Raw genomic sequence first — 7,194 nt, 5'->3', positions numbered from 1 at the left:
CAACAAAGTAATTGATGAAAACACTGGAGATCAAGGTGATATTGATATTGAGATTGAATCGTTTACCAGAAATGATCAAGATGAGAATATTATATCAAATGATTCATATATTAGAAATGATCATAATGAGGGTATTTGGATCAATCCAACCGTCCGTGTTGTTAAGAGACATGTAGAACATATTCCAACCAAGAAAAGAAAGAGAACTTAGTGAAAAAGGTACAGGTCAAATGATTTTAATTGTTTTCTTTATTACAGGTAAAATGACTTTTATGATTTTAATTGTTTTTACATTTGTCATCTGATTTTAATTGTTTTCTTTATTACAGGTAAAATGGCTATTATGAAGTCAATCATTCGTGCAAGGGGCAAGGGATACTTGAAAGTATCAATTGATATTTGTTTAGATGGAGATGTTCCATTGTCGTCAAGCCTCATTCGCGTAGATGATGATGCTGGATATTTGAAAGTATCCCTCTACGACAATGGAACATGTCCATCTAAACAAATATCAATTCTATCTTCAAAAGATAAGGGACCAAAAATATAAGGGGATTACGCAGCAAATCGAGTCAGTTGCATAAAAAAAAAAAGGTATAAACACAATTATATGATATTTATGCATAGAAAATGTTAATTCTTGATCTTATACATCACCTAACTAATTTTATGATATTTTAGGTTCATGCTATTGATATTGATTAAAAAGAGGTTGTTGCTAAGAAGACTGCTGCTAGCAAAAAAAACATACATCTCAGAGATGCTTTTGCTACTTAGTTTTATTTCTTTTTAAGTTATGAATTGGTTGTATATTTAGAATCTTTAGAAGTTAAACGATTATATATCAGTGGATTGTTGTATATGTATGGATTGTTGTATATAAGGCTTGTTGAATGCAATGTGTGAAAAAGGGCTTCAAATTATACAGTTTTAGGTGTACTGCTTCAATATACAGGTTGTCTAAAATAAATAAAAATATATAGCGCTTTTTTAAAAAAAATAAATTAAATAACCACCCACTTTAGAGGGCGCTTTCCAAAATAAGCGCCCTCTAAACCCTTTAAATTTTCACTTTAGAGGGCGCTTTCCAGTAAAAGCCCCCTCTAAACCCTTAAAAGTTTCCACTTTAGAGGGCGCTTTCCAGTAAAAGCGCCCTCTAAACCCTTAAATGTTTCCACTTTAGAGGGCGCTTTCTGTAAAAAGCGCCCTCTAAAGTGGCCCTTAAAGGGCTTAAAGAGCCACTTTAGACAGCGCTTTCACAAGGAAAAAAAGCGCTGTCTTTACCTATACCAGCGCCAGATTAGAGGGCGCTTTAAAGCGCTGTTATAGGCCAAAAAAAAGCGCCCTCTTTTCCCTTATTTGGCGTAGTGCATAGTGGATGAATTCACACTTGAAGGGAGATTGTTGGAAAACAAGTGTTGAGAACACAAGTATGATTTCTAAGTCCCATATTACTTAGAAAAATGAAGGTTGGGCACTTTATAAGTAAGAGAAACCATACACTTATCACCTTAAGGTTTTGAGTGAATATATGGTGCCTCTCTCACTTGTTTCGGTGAGTCTTCGACATTTAGATGAGTGTTTGACCCAATGTGAATGTTTTCCCTCATGATGGCCCATTAAAATAGTGTATCATTTTTACAGAGTCACATTTCCCAACACACAACTAGTCATAATATACATTGTAATCTCGTTTTTATCCATCACTAAAATGTCTAACCACTTAGGTCTGTGCAGTAACAAGGTGTCTAGAAGAGAGATGATCAGTTGGTTCTTCAATCCCAAAACACATGGGACAAACAACATTATGACTACTACTGATGACTCCCCGCCTTGTTAACTCAATTTTCGTTTGCAGCTTATAGAGTAGTAAGTTGGATCCAAACAAAACTGAATTAAGAAGAGTGACATGACCACTTAAACTAACATACCGATGATTCAAAGTATGCAATCATTTATTAATGAAATTTGCTAACGACTAATAATATCTATCTACTAATATATTAACACTTAACTTAACAACACAAATTTCTTTATAAAACTTTTTACATATAGTTTGTAAAATCACAAATAAAATAGATCGGTTTAATAACAATTTTTTATCTCGTTCAACCTTGCATATTTTTTACTAACTTGTAATGCTTCTTCAGGATCTTCAGTGACTCATAAAGAAGTGGAAGATATGTGCATCTTCTTGACTTAGAAATGATATCTTGGTAGGTCAGTAGGCAACTCGTATGTCTTTTCGGCCTGGCTAAAGAATCCTATCATGTTTCTAAATCAATAGGGGGTGAGTGGTTTTGACCTCCATTGGTTGTGTTCTTGTTGGTTTCTTTTGTGGTTTTGATGATTCTTCAGAAGTTCTTGCTTGGTTAGTCTAGCCTTGTTTTTTGACGGATATCTCGGTATGGTTTTTTTATCATAGTTGTTCTTTGGTTGATGTTAGCTTAGGTTTTTGTTTTTTTTTTTTTCCTAGATTTTGGTACTTCTTATATCTTTCTCCAAGACTTCTTTGTACTTTTGACCATAGTGTTTCTCTAATATTTATAATATATTTTCCTTTGCCTTGAAAAAAAGTGTTTCTTTATAATTAATTAAGGAGGTTATAATTTATATTTTTTTTCACATGTTTACGCATGCTATCTTAATTAAAACAAATTAGATATATATTAAATACATATTTTTTATGTCAATTTTTATCTTTAAACTAACTTTTTCTTTAATTAAATTTGAAATTAATTTTTTGATTTAAATTAAATTATTATTGATTTAAAATTTTATTATATATATATATATATATATATATATATATATATATTATTAACTAGCTCTAAAGATACATCTTGAATCCATCATCATAAGTGGTCTAAATTAAGTTAGAGTATATCCTTTATTTTTTATTAAACAAATCATTAGTGTACTACATGTCTTTTGTGTGGAAAATGTAGAAAAATCTATTTTATCCTTTCTATGTATTTTTAAGATCCTTGAAACCGAATTCTTTAAAAAACATTAAATGCAAAAGAAATAGCAGTCCTTGATTTGGTGGGGGTTCGTGGAAGATATAAAATGGGTATTCAACATTGCACACGTACGTCCATTACCACACAAACTACCAGTCGGTTCACCATTTATATATATATACCTTCATACTTGCCCTTTCTTTCACTTCTCATCATCTACCAAATATATGCTTCCATCAAAGATACCATGGAAACCTAGCCAAGTTCTTCTGATGCAGTGTGGTGATGCAAGGAAGTGTGAGTTATATGAATAAGGGCATAAATAACCTAGATATTGACGCGCCTCAATTTAAAGATATGGTTAATATGAAGTCGTTAACCATTTAATTTGATTGAGCCGCGTCAATATCTCGCTCATTTTGATTCCACTTCCTTTCCATCTCCACCTCAATCTCTTCTCTTCTCTTCTGGTATGGTATGTCTTCATCATCATTATTATTTCTGCATATATATATATATATATATATATATATATATATATATATATATATATATTCTCAGTATTTTCTCCATTATATAAAAACCAACCAAAAAAATTTTCATGAAGAATTTGGAACTAGTATGGAACATAAATAACAAAGCGTGAGTCTGATATTGATAGGTTATTATCTATGTGTTTTCTAATGGTTATTATCACTTCTTGATCGAGATTAAAAAAGAATCAGACTTATGATGTGAATGTGAATTTTTACAGAAAAATATGGTCGATACGGTTGTGTTAGGTAGGATGCTGCATAAACTAAATCTCTTGCTTAACTTGCTTGTTACCACCAACTTAGATTTTTATACCCTTTTTTATTTATCTTTAATATATTAATAATAATGTTAAGAACCCCACAACATATAATATTTCAAAACTTGTGTATGTATATATTGGCGTCACCAGGAGTAGGTGAAATATTGGCGTATCAGGTCGGCCATCAGAACTCACACTACCATCTTATTATTTTCATTATCTATTATATAAAATAGAAATATTTTCTAGAAACAAAATACCTTGAAAAAAGATTTTATATATATATATATATATATATATATATATATATATATATATATATATATATATATATATATATATATATATATATATATATATATATATATATATATATATATATATATATATATATATATATATATATATATATATATATATATATTGCTGTACTAAGAAAAAATCATCATTTTGACTCTAAAGAAATTCACTCATCTTTGATAGGTAAAAAACTAAAAACTTGTATTCAAATACCATCATTATTGCAAATGTTATAGTGGTTTTTTTATATATCATAATAAAATTTTCATTTATTTCGTTAAAACATTGAAAAATATTTGAAATACACGGTTGAAAAGCATGATCAAAATCAATGCAATAACAAATTTTAGTATAGTTTTGTTGCTTATACTACTGCATCAACAATATTAAGATCACAAGTGTTGATGCATACCAAATTTTAAAACCATGGCTATGCTAGCTATAAGGCATTTGACAAAACTTTGAGAATAATTTAAATATACCTACCACTTAATATGTTAGGTCATCTATCACACAATTCATTAATCATTTATTTGATTCTAATCAATAAAAAATAACAAATGAAAAAAATCACATTTCTTTAAATATCAATACTTCAACTTTATAAAGACGTAATATAGGAGATTAGGAGGCATATACAACACAATAAACCTATAAGAACTAGTGATTTAGTTATTGATCTTTATTGAATATTAATACTATCCATATCCATGAGTTGTATGTAGTATCAAATCAATAAATATATTCACCAAGAACTATAAATATTAATGTCCTTGTCCGTGAGTTGTATCAATCAATAAGTTTGCACTATGCAGGACATAGAACAATAAATTGTGTGTTTATTGAGGTGGTGTGGGTGTGTACTAGTACAGAAAGATACTCAAGATGTTTAAACATTACAAGAATATAATGGAGAATAATAATGCTAAGGAACGGTTACAGAAAGTGGGCATCGCCAGAAATTTATTAATGGAAGGAATCCTATTGAGCTATATTTTCAGAAACCTATAAACTCGAGTGGGGACTCTAGAGTTTGCATTCAATTCTATAAAATGTGATATTTTTTTAGGTACAAAATTTGATTCCTTGTTGTATTGTACTGTGTAAAATATATTTTGAATTAATGTGTTTTTCATCTGTGATGCTAATGTAATTATTTATGTATTTAAATTTAAATTGAATAATATATTTTTTTATAAAATTTATATATATATATATATATATATATATATATATATATATATATATATATATATATATATATATATAAACTATTTAATCCACTCATTAATAATCTTCATTTTTAGATACCTAAAAATGTTTGTGTTTGAGTACATTCATACACAAGAATATTTCAAATACCTAATTAATTATGATACTTTCATATTACTTTTAAAAATATATCTTTGTTATAAATTAGAATTTTCTTTACGACATATATATATATATATATATATATATATATATATATATATATATATATATATATATATATATATATATATATATATATATATATCGAAAAGGGGTACAACAGCCAAAGAACAACGAGACTGACACAAGAACAATATACAGGAACAACACAAGAAGTGTTAATTTATGCCATAAACTTTCCAAACAACAACTAAAACAAAAAGTCAAAACAATTAACAAATAAAAACTAATCACCGAGCGAGGGGATGACAACCAGAGAGAAAATAGAAAATTTAGAATCTAGTCAAAGTTAGATCTCTCCAACTAAGAACACTTATAAAAACAAAGAGCCCACAAAAACAAACAAGAACACATCCAAAGGGAGGCCGAAGCCATTCGCCCCGCTATTAGTTCGGAAATAGGATATGATTCTCCTGTCAGACTGACAAGGTACAAGTGTTCCCCACAGACCTACCAAAAAACCATTTCTAGACTGAAAAAATGATATCATTCACAGATTTCTGAATTGACCAGACGACGTCATGTTGAATCATTAACAACCCCCATCTAGTCCTATATTCTCCACTCAGAGGAATAAACATCTAGAAATTGTCAAAACATCTAGAAATTGTCAAAACATCCCTAGCCAAAGAAACACACCAACGCAACCACCAAAATTTTGTATACCACATAAAGGAAGCAAACTCACAAGTCACGAAGAGATGAGAGGACGATTCAACAACTAGAGAACAATAGGCAGGAGATAGTCCCCAAGGTCACTAGATTCCCCTCTGAAGCAAGTTATATCTAGTAAGAGTACAATCCCAAATAAGCTACTAGGAGAAAACTACAACTTTAAAGGGAGCCCAACTAGCCCAAATAAATGGAAGGACTAAATCGATAAGGGTCTGCTAGTCTAGGGAAACTGACAGGAGATAAGAGTAGAGTAAGCAGAAGACACAAACACCATCACTCGAGTCGCGTCACCTACAACCATCGTTCTCTGTCAACGGTCTAAAACCTCTAATCATAAATTAAAGGTAACAGAAAAGTCCACCTCATGGTCAAAGAGAAAAGGTTCCCGCCACCTGAGGTCCCAAATTCAGTCCTCTCCCTCCCACCGGCCAATATCCTGAACGGATTTGAACGCCTGATTGGACAAAAAAACAATTTAGAAAACCTGAGGCGAATGGGAGTATTCCCAACCCAATGATCATTCCAAAAGGAGATAAGGAGGTAAGTGCAAACTGTTGGGGATAAACCATCCCTGAACTAGTCAGAAGTATGATTAGCTTTACTTCTAAGAAGAGAGACCCCTCTCCACCAAGACTAAATAAAACGAAGGCAAGTGACTCTTCCACTGAGATGGAAATCACAAGGTTTGTCCTATACCTAGCCATGAGGATATCACGCCAAATACCATAACTCCAAAAATATGATGCCACATCCACTTACCCAAAAGAGCCAAATTGATTAACTGAAGGTCACGAACTCCAAGGCCCCTCACGCTTCTTAGGCTTACAAATATAGACCTACTTGACCTTGGAGATTTTAGTTTCCCCCTTCACTCTCCCTAAAGAAACCTTCTATGAATCTTCATTATCTTCTTCCAGACCTTTATGGGCATCTTTAGAAAAGATAAGAAAAAGATAGGGATAACATTAAGAATGAAATTAAGAAGGGTCACTCTCCCACCCAAGGAAACATACATATGCTTCCATG

The 7,194-nt window shown here is 31.0% G+C and overlaps 1 long non-coding RNA gene across 1 annotated transcript; it reads left to right on the top strand.

Annotated features, from left to right (window-relative positions):
- Positions 1-2,954: 2,954 nt before the first annotated feature.
- LOC127104130 (uncharacterized) lies at positions 2,955-5,260 on the top strand. Its single transcript, XR_007794820.1, has 2 exons — positions 2,955-3,438; positions 4,875-5,260. It is a non-coding gene; the product is annotated as an uncharacterized LOC127104130 (long non-coding RNA).
- The last annotated feature ends 1,934 nt before the right edge of the window (positions 5,261-7,194 follow it).

Source organism: Lathyrus oleraceus, chromosome 7 (assembly GCF_024323335.1).
Source record: "Lathyrus oleraceus cultivar Zhongwan6 chromosome 7, CAAS_Psat_ZW6_1.0, whole genome shotgun sequence".
Taxonomy (NCBI): Eukaryota; Viridiplantae; Streptophyta; class Magnoliopsida; order Fabales; family Fabaceae; genus Lathyrus; species Lathyrus oleraceus.
Note: the sequence above shows the minus strand (reverse complement) of the source record. Positions and strands in the feature narration are given on the sequence as shown.